This window comes from Montipora capricornis, chromosome 10 (genome assembly GCF_036669925.1).
Source record: "Montipora capricornis isolate CH-2021 chromosome 10, ASM3666992v2, whole genome shotgun sequence".
NCBI lineage: Eukaryota > Metazoa > Cnidaria > Anthozoa > Scleractinia > Acroporidae > Montipora > Montipora capricornis.
This window is the reverse complement of record NC_090892.1, coordinates 7,279,282-7,291,781: the sequence shown is the minus strand read 5'-3', so window position 1 is coordinate 7,291,781 and position 12,500 is coordinate 7,279,282. Positions and strand designations below refer to the sequence as shown.

At 39.9% G+C, this 12,500-nt stretch overlaps 1 pseudogene; it reads left to right on the top strand.

Moving 5' to 3' along the window:
* LOC138020213 (uncharacterized) overlaps nt 1-12,500 on the top strand; it is a 58,801-nt pseudogene that overhangs the window by 23,365 nt on the left and 22,936 nt on the right.

The window sequence follows — 12,500 nt, the reverse complement described above, 5'->3', positions numbered from 1 at the left end:
ATTTAGCACAGATTAAAGTCCACATTACATTCGGATTTTACACAAAAAGGAACTGGCATAGCGCGTTAGCAGTCTAGCCTCTGCATCGTGCGGTCCTGGGGCCCGTTTCTCGAAAGTCCCGAAACTTTACGGGCCATTTTCGGGTGTCACAATTCCCTTTGTATCTCTAGAACGGAGAGGACTTAAGTCGTCAAACTTCACAGTCATTTTCCTTTTTGTTGCCTTGAAAACACGTTAAAAGATAGGCTTTCTAAAACAAGTGGTTGGCAGTTTCACAAATAGCTTTTCGGGCCCGAAAAGTATTCGGGACTTTCCAGAAAAGGGCCCCAAGTTACTAGGGCGTTGACATGTCGTCTTGGGAAGGCAATTTTCTTTAACAGTGCCTCTCTCCGCCCAGATGTATAAATGGGCACCAGTGATTATTATCCTGTCCAGGAAAGAAGAGCAGTAACCAATTTAAGTTCCAGCAGGTACGAGCGGACACTAGGCCTTGTGACGACTTACCTTATCACCTACAGCATGCATAATGGCCCTCCATGGCGATTACCGCCTAGGTTGCTTCTTATTACCGAAACCAGAGTTAAGGGTCAGCAATTCAGTGTGAGTCCATAAAGACTTACTTTTTCATGTGATCTACAGCTACGGGTGCCATAAAAGACCCCCAAGTCCTTAAGGGCTCCAAGAAAGCTGAAATATTTTATTTCCCAAGTTGCCAAAACAGTAGTCTTTACCGGAAGGATAACCCACTCCATCCCTGTCCTATCTTTGGGTATATATGCAGTATGGATGCCACCATGGATTTGTGCTATTTGATAGAGCAACAAAAGGAAAATACTGATAGAGAAAGGGAAAGAGTGCCCGTGAGTAATCTTCTAGCAATTTAGCGGATTGGCGGCGAAAACGGACCGTGTTGGACGTCCTTATCAATCATTTACAACATACGTGAGCCATTTACACTGGGGCACTGTGTATGAATAAATATTCAGTAAACAAATCATGCCATTGAGGTCCTCATACAAGTTCTATCATAATCATTCTCTGCAATATCAAGAAAACGAATCTGCACGAGAAAACAACTGAATTCCAAGTCAATCATAGCCAACAAACTAAAATGACCTCGTCACGTACGGTATTAATCGACCTGTGTATATCTAACTCACAACGACGCACTTGCGACCAATTTATCGCTGGGGCTAAAGTTTCTAATGTTACCTCACTTTTAAGGGATTGTAGGCAAGGGGCATGACTGTAAAAGTGAAGCCAGGTAAGCGTTTTTTGCAAGTGAATTTATCCAGACACTTTCCAAATAGACTGGAAGAGTGACTGCAATTTGTGTTAGACGATTAGCTTGAATTATATTCGAAATTTCTTACAGGTTCAAAACGAGTCTCAAGTAGTGTCACGACAGATGTTGTGGTTGCTTTTAAAGAGACCGATAAGTTCTTTTTTCTTCAGAAAATATTAAAGCCCAAACAGGTGGGTTATAGTACTACTGAATGGAACTACAAAGCTTGCTTATATCCTGATTTAATTAGCGCTTCATTGCTACGGGCCACAGACGTGATACGTTGAACGAGTTGAACAAAGGAGATAAACTCAACATTGCAGTTTGGACAAAAAAGATGCAATTTTGCATTGTGATTTACCGGCAAGAGATGTGTTGTTAGGTAAATAAAGAATTTTCGCAGCGGCTCTATTGTCCGTAATTTTCAAGACTTCTTTCAAGAAATTTATAACCGCTGTGGGACCACTATCTGATCGGTCCTAAAACAATCACATAAAAATTTCTTATTAACGGCAAGTCTTTTCGGTGACAATTAACTTCAGAGTCTCTTTTAACCATAACTTGGAAGGAAAAAAGATAATCGAAATTAAATGGCTGATTTTTGCAGACACGCTTTGTTGAAACTTTAACCGGAAGTGGTCTGTTTAGCCATCTTCTCGTAAAAACTGTAAAAACTACACGTAACCCATAATCCCTTCATTCGCTCTGACGAAGGGCTAACGCTCGAAACGTCAGCTTTTAGAATCTCTGTACGGTGGCCAATTTACATCATCAACTCCGTTGATAAAACCAAATTTTTGTATACTACTTCCCCACCGACGCAGCACCACAGTTTCTTTAGAAACTACCCCTTCATTCATTTGTTATTCAACCGCTGCAACCACTAACCTTGTGTTCTAGTATTTTTTAATCGACAGATTTCTAACAGGAGACCCAAGACGACGATGCCAAGCTTGAAGAAACTCACCAAGGAGCTACGCCAGGAAATCGTAAGTTACCTTTTTCCTTTTCCCACACTTAGCAGTAACTTAGCTTTCCGTTTAGCCACTCTCATTTTCGCCAAAACTAGCTTTTGTAGTCACATCAAATTCATCGGCCGTTGCCTCAATTCTAAAGTCATTCCTAAAGATTTTCGCTCGAACTTTCATGCGTCTACATTCTCTCACTCAAATCAGTATCTTCACCAAATTCGATGTGCGCAAAATTCTTTTTCACGTAATATTATGAGGATCACAATTAGTCTCTAAGAGCTATGTGCCAAAAACGAATCGCACTTGACAAACAAATTCTTCATTGCCGCTCCGAACTTTCCAAAATCTGTCCAGCAATTTTAGTACAATCGATTCGCGCTAAAATCCGACAACTTAATTCTGGACTGTTTGACCATTTACACCAAACCAAGACTCTAAAACTTCAACAAGTAATAGGTCCGCAAATTACCGACAACACTACATTGCATAGCCATAATACCGTAATTACAATTCCAGAAAATCTTCCGCTTACTGACTCGGAGAAATCTCTTCTCAGTAAGGGCCTAAATTTTGTCCCTATTACCAAACGCACAAACGAATTTTCTATTAAGCAAGATGTTGAAAAATTCCTTCGCCGCGTTCAGTTAAAAGCCTTTTTTCACGACAAAGAGGATGAATTCGGACACTTCTAATAAAGATATTTTTGAAACACTTCTAGTTCGCAAATCCAAATGGACTCCCTCAGAGGGACAATTTGCCTCTTTAGATTTTTTCACCAAAAAATGCCGTCACGACATTCACAAACTTAAATTCAATCGCAACACTAAATTTTCCAACCTTTCCTCGGAAGAGTGGGCGGCGCTTAAAAATCTTAGTAAACGCAACGACATAGTTGTCAAATCGGTCGACAAAGGCGGCGCGGTAGTTGTTTGGCGGTCCGACCTTTACCAAAAAGAAGCATTTAACTAATATATTCCTATTTTTCACGTTGCCATGTTACCACCAATAGCGTAGCCATAAAAGCCTAAGGATAGGGCTTTCAAAAGATGGTTTTGTTTTTGCCTGAAATTAATTTATATGTTGCTAAAAGAGAGATTTAAAAGTGGCCAAAATTCCACTGAAAATAAGCCTCTGGGGACCCCTGAGGGGCTGATATCCAGAACTAAGCTAAAAAAAGTCGTTGAAGCTGAAACTTTGGCATCTTACCTAAGTCGACATAAGTACGTTGTGTACCAATTTTAGGCGACATCGGCCGACCTTCATTTCCAAGTCTGCCCCGGTCTCTCAGGCAGAAGCTCGTAAAACCAAAACCAAAGTAGTCATTTTGGCCAATCAAAAAGGACGGAGACAATCCAGTAAACCAATCAAAACTCGAACTAATTACCCGTAGCCAACACAAAGCGCGGGAAAATGTGCACGCGCGAGCCACGATTGGTTTTGGTTTCACTTCTGATTGGTTGAAAAAGTGGATCGAGAACTTTGAACCAATCACTGAGTGAAGAAATGCAAAACCAAAGCAATTCGCTAATTACTTTCGACACTCAATTGCAAAAACTTATCTTAAGTCGTTGCTGACCCTAATTCTTCCCTAGGCTTAATTTAGGTTCCAAAAAATGTTTTTTCAGTTCATCTGAGTGCGTATTCAACCTAGGTAAAAACAAATTCAACCTGTAACGGGTTTTGACCGGCAACAAATATACTAACAAAATAAATAACAATTTTCTGGCTCTCCTATAGGTGCGTAACCTTTTCTGGTGTCTTTGTGACGGTAAAGGCGCTAATGTTGTTTTCCATGAAGACAACATGTAACGCCATGATTATACAACGATGCGACAGATGTCTTGGAGTATTTCGCTAAAATTAAAAATATCAACTCATTTTCGAAATCGGTAACATTTTGTGTAGTAAAGTTAACAGAGGCTTGCGGGCGATAAAAGTTAAAACCAAATAAATTAAAACCTTTATTGGTTTGCTATATAGCGCGTTTTGAAGTTTTTCAGTAAAGATAGCTTTTTCCACCTGCCTCGTGCTAAACAATTAACAGCTCTCTGTCCTTCCAGACAGCACAAACGTAGAGTCCAGTTTTTTGACATTATAGATAGGCAAATACATATAAAGAATGAATATCTAAATACCAGTTTGTAAACTGTTATGTCCGATAAGGTCGTCTTTTATCGAAACATTGTTGCCAAGTTCACTTTGTTTTTTTGTTCAGTCTCTTTTTTTCCTCTTTTTTCGCTAAGCGGAATTCATTTTAGTAAAACTAATTTTAGTGAAACTAAATTTTCACGTAAGTTACGATTCGGGCCAAAGTTTTCCTTAGCTAAGCTCTTGGTCTATAATTTTGAAATGTCCTCGAAGAGATAAACCTTGCCCTAATTAAGGGCTAAAAGCGTACAATATTTGGCCCATACAGACGAGTACTGTCTTAACTTCTGGATGTATCGGCTTACCAAGTTTCAGGCCCTTTATCTTAAACAGAATATTACGTTTTATCTATGATAAAAGAACATAAGATGCAATCAACTTACACGACGACGTTTTCTCCAATATTGCAAACTCTCACCGTGAAGAACCTTATTTCATTCGACACTATTTTTTTTTAAAAATTAATTGATCGTGTCGTAATAATTGTCGGTAAATTTGCATGAAAATAGCCATATTTTCTTTTACAAATTAGTTGGTGCGTATCAATTACATATCTATCGTTGTTTGGGGAATTGCCTTCGATGTTGTTAAAACTCCTTGTTGTCTATCTTACTTATAATTAGGTCGTTCAAAAGTCCTTAATTAACTCTCTCAAATGCAAAAACAAGTTAAGCGACGCACGATTTTACTCATCTCTCGGTCATTACATACATAATTGACCTCTTCCACTAAGGGCTTTTCAGGGCCGGCAAAACACACTCAACGAAACGACAGAACAGAACAACAACAACTGTTAAGAATCCCAACTGGCCGCAAGCAAACCAGTTGGCTATTAACAAGTGCAGCTGAGAAGTTGAACCAGGAACTACCAGGATCAAATTCAACTAGACCCTCCGTGAGCGTACACTGGGTTGGCTGTGGTACGTGCAGCGTTCCAGGCAATTTTTTTCAAGTTGGGGGGTCATTAAGACTATTTTAGGGGTCACCCAGAAGTCATACCTTTGGCTCACAGGTCCTCACACGTTCGTTCGACGAAACAGATCCTTTTCTGAGGTTAAAAACCTGGCCACCGGCCTATTATTATTTAATCATTTGTCACAAAGAAGAAATTCCTGTCCTCTTTAAAAAAATTGACACGCATTGCTTACGTGTGGTAGTGAAGTAACACAGCGATCTATTCCATAACGTCAACTGAGCTGTGTGTTGTCTTCCAGGAGATTTAAGTTGTCCTTGCGTAATATGTAGCTCTAGAAGTGCACGATATTGTTTTGGTATTGTCTATCATTGTAGTGCCATGGTAGAAGTCTTGGGTAAATAGCCTGAGAAGACATGTGGTTACTAGCAAAGTACTGAACCCAGAAAGATTGAAGAAAATAAAAGGGAATCGAGAAACATTGGCTTCTGGGCTGACAAGTTGATCATGCAACTTCTTTCCACCACAAGTGTAAGCATGCACAGAGGCATCTGATAGCTTTGTGAACATAGATGAAAGCTGAAGTCAAGCGCTGACCGGCGGGGTTAGTATTTGGATGGGCGACCTTAGAAATATACCACTCAGTAACAGAAACTAAGGACCGAAAATTCTATTTTAATATACTAATATAAAAAGTTACCACGAATATAAAAAGTTACCATCAGCGAAAAACATTTTGGGAGACTTTAGTTGTTTTGTTGTAATTGTACTTTTGGCTGCACCGAGTAAATCGCACATCGAGTTCAGCGGGCGCAGTGATCAAGTTACCGCAGCATGTTTACTCGCGAAACAGTAAAGCATCAGTGTCAAATGATGCCAAGATACCGGGTTTTTGTTTTTGTTAGTTTTCTTTTTCTTTCAATTGTTATAAATTTTGACAAGAAATGTGCGAATTCAACACAAGGATCACAATCGCCCAACTCTCAGAGGTTGACCATTGTTTCTGGAAAATCAAAAATTTACTCTCCAAGACGAGGTTATTTATCACCAGATAATTTCATCGTTTTGGTAATAGCAGCTACTGTATTATTCATCAGCGTCAAAATCTTTTGCCGATTTTGTGGGTCATTTTGTTGAAACTCAAGCACGCTTCCAACAGACCTGTTTATTTTCGTGACTTACGCGTTACCACAAAAATTCTCCCCGTATCACATTTCAAACATGTATGCAAATTTGCTAAGCTCGAAAATTACACAACATGATAAATTTACAAAAGCTGGAAATTTCACAGAAATATTTTCCAGCGAAACATTTATTGAAACAAGCAACATATTTGCTATAAGAGGCAAGAAACCCTTCCTATTTCAGTTGCGTGCGTGCAAGCGAAATACAATCACAAAGCATAAATTTCTGACAGTTCACATCAAACCCTTTTCGAAAGAACCTTGACAGTAATAATAAAGCACAAAAGAGACAACAAGCTTCCATTCAAATAATTTTTCACTGTTACATTTCCTATTTTTTTTAAAGAAGAGTTGAGTACAAAATGAATGTTATTTGCCAGACAAACAGGCAAACTCTGCTCTGCCTTAAAGGGTCAACTCGAGCTTGCCACTAAGAAGAGCCATTTCATATTTGATGACGACTACTACGATCAAATTGATGGCGGTGCAATGCACTCGCCTTTAGAACCTGTGTTGGCCAATATCTTTATGTGCCATTTCGAAGAGAAGTGGGTTCTTAATTACACCGGTCGTCCTTCTATTTGGTTTGCATACGTTGATGATACTTTCACTCTGTTTGACAGTAAAAACAATGCTCTTCAATTTGTACAGAATCTCAATAGCTGCCATGTAAACATCAAATTTACTACAGAGTTTAAACCAAACAAGACAATGTAACTTGCATTTTTTGACAGTACATGTATACTGTAATACTGCATTATTTGCCCTATGGTTAAGGCTAGCATATTTATCTTACCAACCGGTAGGTGGGTGACCGTGTGGGGATAATGCACAAGTCAGACAATACTCTGCATTTCTTCATAAATGGCGTTTTAATGTTGGAAAACGAATCAAAACCATCCCACCTGTACTTTACGGTGTTGTAGATTTGTTCGGGCAAGGTGAGGAAGTTACTATAACAGGTGGGGAAAGAGCCGTTATTTTTTTCCGTTTTAGAAAGTCTCTACCCGCAATCAGTAGTAGCCTATAACTTATTGCATTTCTCTCGAAAATATGTATTTTTTATAGTATATCGTTTATCATATTACTTCTGCGAGGCATCACACTAATCTTTAGGTTGCCTGTTATTGCTTGGGTTTCCTGTCTTGAAGTATGCGGGCAGTCTCGATTTTTGTTGGTCACGATGATTTTGAGGAAGCGTGCGCCCAGCGGTATCATCATGACTTTAATGCTTCCTTCCTTGCGCCTCAGCCTTGACGCGTTAAATTGCTTTGTTGATAAAATTATTAACTTATGTATGTACATTTACTGTTTCTATGATGTTTTATGCTGAGCATCTGCTCCCATCATTAATTAAGGGGCTGTTACACGAGACAATTTTTCTTGCAGCTTTTCTCGTTTTTTTTTTATTCCACAAAAGTTCTCACATCGTCAAACAAGTTGCTTTATGGGTGTTCCACTATGCAACGTTTCTTGCAACTTGTCTCGTTTTCAATGGTCGCAGGAGGTTAGAGGAACGTTTTCATTGACTGCTGCCGCAAACGGTTGCGCCACAAGTTGTAGGACAGATGAAAGTTTAAAAATATTCTGTACTGCAGAATCAGAGCCATTTTTTTTAAACCACAGAGTTAAGGTGACTCTGAATCCGCTGACCAGAATTTTTTAAACTTTGCAGAAAGTTTTGTCTTGGCCATCTGATCACTTTCCATCAATAAAATATGAGAGTCGCCGGGTTTGTTTTTGAGATATGTGCAACTAAAGACAAAATAAAGGGTATTATTACAGGGTTTCCCCGTTGCCACGGTGACTTATTACACAATAATGACCGCATCGTGTTCAGCACTAATTGTTGTTTCTTATGGAACCATAACATTGCTAATACGTGATACAGCGTTGTAATACCATACCTTCTAATAAGGGCTGTTACTTGAGAGCTTTTAAACTGAATTAAGCTACCTTAAATGCTTTCCCCATCATGACGGCCATGGCTTATTATCATTTCAGGTGGAACTGCTGAGACACAAAGTAGTAACCAGGATCAAGTGGACAATGTCTCGATCATGGTCCGTATGAACAACACCATTAACATTCTTAAAGAAGGATATTATTACTATTATTATTATTATTATTATTAAGCAAATTTCTAGTTTCTAAAGAGACTGTGGTGCTGCGTCGGTGGGGGAGTGAAACAGGAAAATTTGGTTTTATCAAACGTGTACGGGTGTTGATAAAGGTCGAATTACCACCGTGAACGATTTGGAAAACTAACGTTTCGAACGTTAGCTGTTCGTCAGAACGAAGGGCTAACGGTCGAAATGTCAGCTTTCCAAATCATTCATGGTGGTAATTTGACCTTTATCAAAACGTTTTATAAAACCAAATTTTCCTACATAAAATCATTGCTGAATAGTGATTAAGTCTACTACTTGATTCTAAAGTGGTTATCTTTCTCTTGATGTTTGGTAGCCGACATTTTTTCTGTTTAAACTTGTTTCTAAGTGGGTGATAATACCTGTTTACCGCGGCATTCGGAAGAAAACGAATCTTGACATATTAAAAATAATAATAATAATGTTTTGGGAGTTAGCAATGTGGTAGTCTAGTGGTTAAATGAAAGGATTATTACGGTCGAACTATCCCCCGCTCGAGTCCTGCGAATTCAGGCATTGGGGTTCTGATTTTAAAAATAGATATTAATTTCCCATAATTTCTATTGAGGGCTAAGTGTCCTAAATTGACGATATTAGTCAATAGAGAAAATTAGGAATTGTCGTTAATCGTCATTTCAGAGGCAGAGGATGGGTTAGAGTTGACGACAAGAGACGTGATAGCATTTCGTTCAGGAGCCATGTTGAATATAAACGAAGTAAAGACTGGATCTGAATTTGTAACGTTATCGGATTTGAAAGCATCCGGAATCGCCCGTACACACGATTCCAACTTCTTTGCAGATTCAAACCCTTCCATTCAGGAGGGCAGATTCAAAAAAGAGGAAAGGAAAGGAAAGGAACTTTATTTAAGTGTCTAGTCGTCGTTCTAGCGCTGAAGCACTAATTGGGTACACTGTAAATTGAAATTAACAATTAACACAAATCAAGTCAAATGTTGGTTTTTGAGGAGAGGGAAAACCGGAGTACTCGGAGAAAACCTCAAAAGTTGCGGATTCGCATGCCGGATTCGCCAAATACGTGTGGACGGGGCCTTACCCGATTTGGTCTATTGTTTATTTCCCACAAAACTTGGTTTAAAAGGATTCACTTTCCTGACGCCAGTTTCTTTCTCTCGGATACTATGAGTAATTGACTCTTGTAGAGTGTTAATGGCCGTTTGGGGTTAATGAGTGATATTTTGACATCCGCAAGGTGGTGTCTTTCCGACACGGCCAACACAAAAACACACGGGTATGTAGTTCTGGAACACGACTAAAATTGAATTGATCTTTAGTTTTTATTCACTTTGAGTCCATTCCTATTCTTTATAGTGTTTTCAATGGTAAACCGTAACAATGTATATATCCGAAAAACGGGCCCCAGAATCGAACTCCCGACAAATGCTACATTTTGGTTATTGTAGCCAGTGATGTTGGAGCTGATCCACACCTTTTATCTGGTTTTGGAGCACAATATTGATGAGCAACATCTAATCCCTGGTCGATGTTTTTCATCCTTGCCATCGTCACAACAGTATGAACACTTTTGGCAGTCACGTTATGGGCGAGATCAGCCGCTATCGCTTGGTCAATACAGCAAGGCCTAAGTTTGAGATTTTCCGTAAAGACATCACTGTCCGCAAATAATTACGTAGTTATTACTGACCACCCCTGATGGGGAAAGAAAGCTAACGTTTCTAGGGTTAAGCCCTTCGTGAGAGCGAATTGTGAAGGGGGAGACAGTGAAAGAACAGAGGGAGTGTGAGAAGGGCTGTCAGCTCACTAATAGCAGGAGGATTTCACGACGCTCTATCCATAAGGTTTTTCCGGGGATCGACGCTGCAAAGACTGCATGGGCAGTCCCTAGAAATGGTATGAAACGCTCCAAGTTACTGATGCATGATGGGACCCCACCGGCAGACCACGAAAAACTTGATTGGCTGTTCATGAAGGCCTGAGTAATATTCAGCGAGAATAGCGTCCGAGGGCATAGTCTGGGGGAATTCTTGCTTTGCTCGCAGACAAAGTGACCTCATAATTGAATTAAGGGTAAAACTTGAGTGTGCATGCTCACGACGAAGAACTTGTTTTCTTATCCTAAAGCGACTAATTGTTTACTTTTTCTCCGAACAGAAAAAAAGAAACATCTTGTGTCTTCAGCACTCATCATTCTTCATAACTGTGCCAAGGCTTCAGAAAACCGTCAGATTCTTTGTGAGTTACGAGCGCAGGAAAGAATCGCGCCATTTCGCAATGCAGATGATATGAAAAATGTTGTGTCGGCCTTGTTTACGCTCTCATTCATAATCAGCTCTGGTGAACAGATAAATCTTCTGGAAGCTGACACCAGGGTAAGTTTTGAAGCTTATTGTTCTCTTCGAATAATTAGTTTACTCTCTGGTTTGACGGCTGGGAGAACTTATTAATGGATACCCGGAATAATTCTTCTTTTGGCTAATACATTCATTCACTATTCTACTTTGTGAGAACTGAAGCACCACTTGGGGACCGTGTGCTGAAATGAAATCAAATCAGTTGATCTTGAGTCAAATCAAACATTAGTCTTTGAGGAGTGCCGGGAGAAAAAACTTCTAGAAGAAGAGCAGAGCACCAACAACCTCAACACAAATGTGACTGGGAACATTAACGGGAGGCAAATGTTCTCACCACATGCACAGTTTGGAAAAGCAAATGAAAATGAAAGGGAAATGGAATTTTTTTTACAGGTTCTAAGCTACATTATTTGGATGCTGCGCAATGCTTTGGATCAGCCTGATCTGCGTGGTAGATCGGAGGAAAGTGCCTGGTCGGCTCTGGAAATGGCAGTGGGTGTCAGTAATATGTTGGTCAGCAGACAGAACTTGGAAGCCATGTTGGACCGAGATATCGTTGCATTGCTTGTGTCACTCATTGACAAAGGCGGCGTCGTTGAAAAGGAATGTGCTGCTAATGCCCTTTGGGTTATAGCAAAGAATCCTAAAGGAAAGGCTAAGATCAAAGACACAGCCCAGGCAATCAAAGAGCTTTCAGACCTAAGCACAAACAGCAACCAGGCAGTTAAAGAGGCGGCAAAAAGAGTTCTGTTGGAGCTGAGGGACACCACGAACATTCATGGTATCAGTCAACGAGAAAGTTAAAAGACAACCAGGGAGATCAGGGGGATAGGATAACAATTTGGGAATTTTACAAAAGTTGTTTTTAGCGTGCGAAAGTACTCGAACTCACCACAACACATCCGAGCCCATCCCCATTCAAACCCTTACCGGAAGCCATCGGAAGGCGACAACATGCCACTTTTATTTCTTGTGATCGCACATTCCTTCTACCTAGGCGTACGCCTCCGAAAACACACTTTTATTTCACCTAAGAATTCACATATCCCAAGGATAGGACTGGGCCTCTCCTTCGGTGTTATCCGGACTTTTTCTTCTTTTGAAATTATTAGTTTAATTCTCAGTAGAGCGTACACTAATGACTCAAACAACCCAAAACAACCAATGCAGTGTTCATAACAGTCAAATTTATGACCTTTTGATGTTAGTAGTTCGGGCACGCTACATCTTCGCTGAAGACGATTCTTGGAAACGAAACCATTAAAATGGATACAGATGGAAATCGCACTGCAAAACAACGCGCCATGAAATGTGGAAGGTGGTATGTTAGTCGCAATAATAAATGAGGCAAATGCATTATAGCCATTTTATCAGCATCAGTATGTTTCAAAGGTACATTGTGGCTTCATGAGCCCTCAGTTCTACGAATTTGTGAGAGATTTCAAGGAAGGGCCGACGGGATCTCCATTCTGGCGCTGGTCGATGCAATGCATTTTCATCCGTGCGCACCTTAAGCT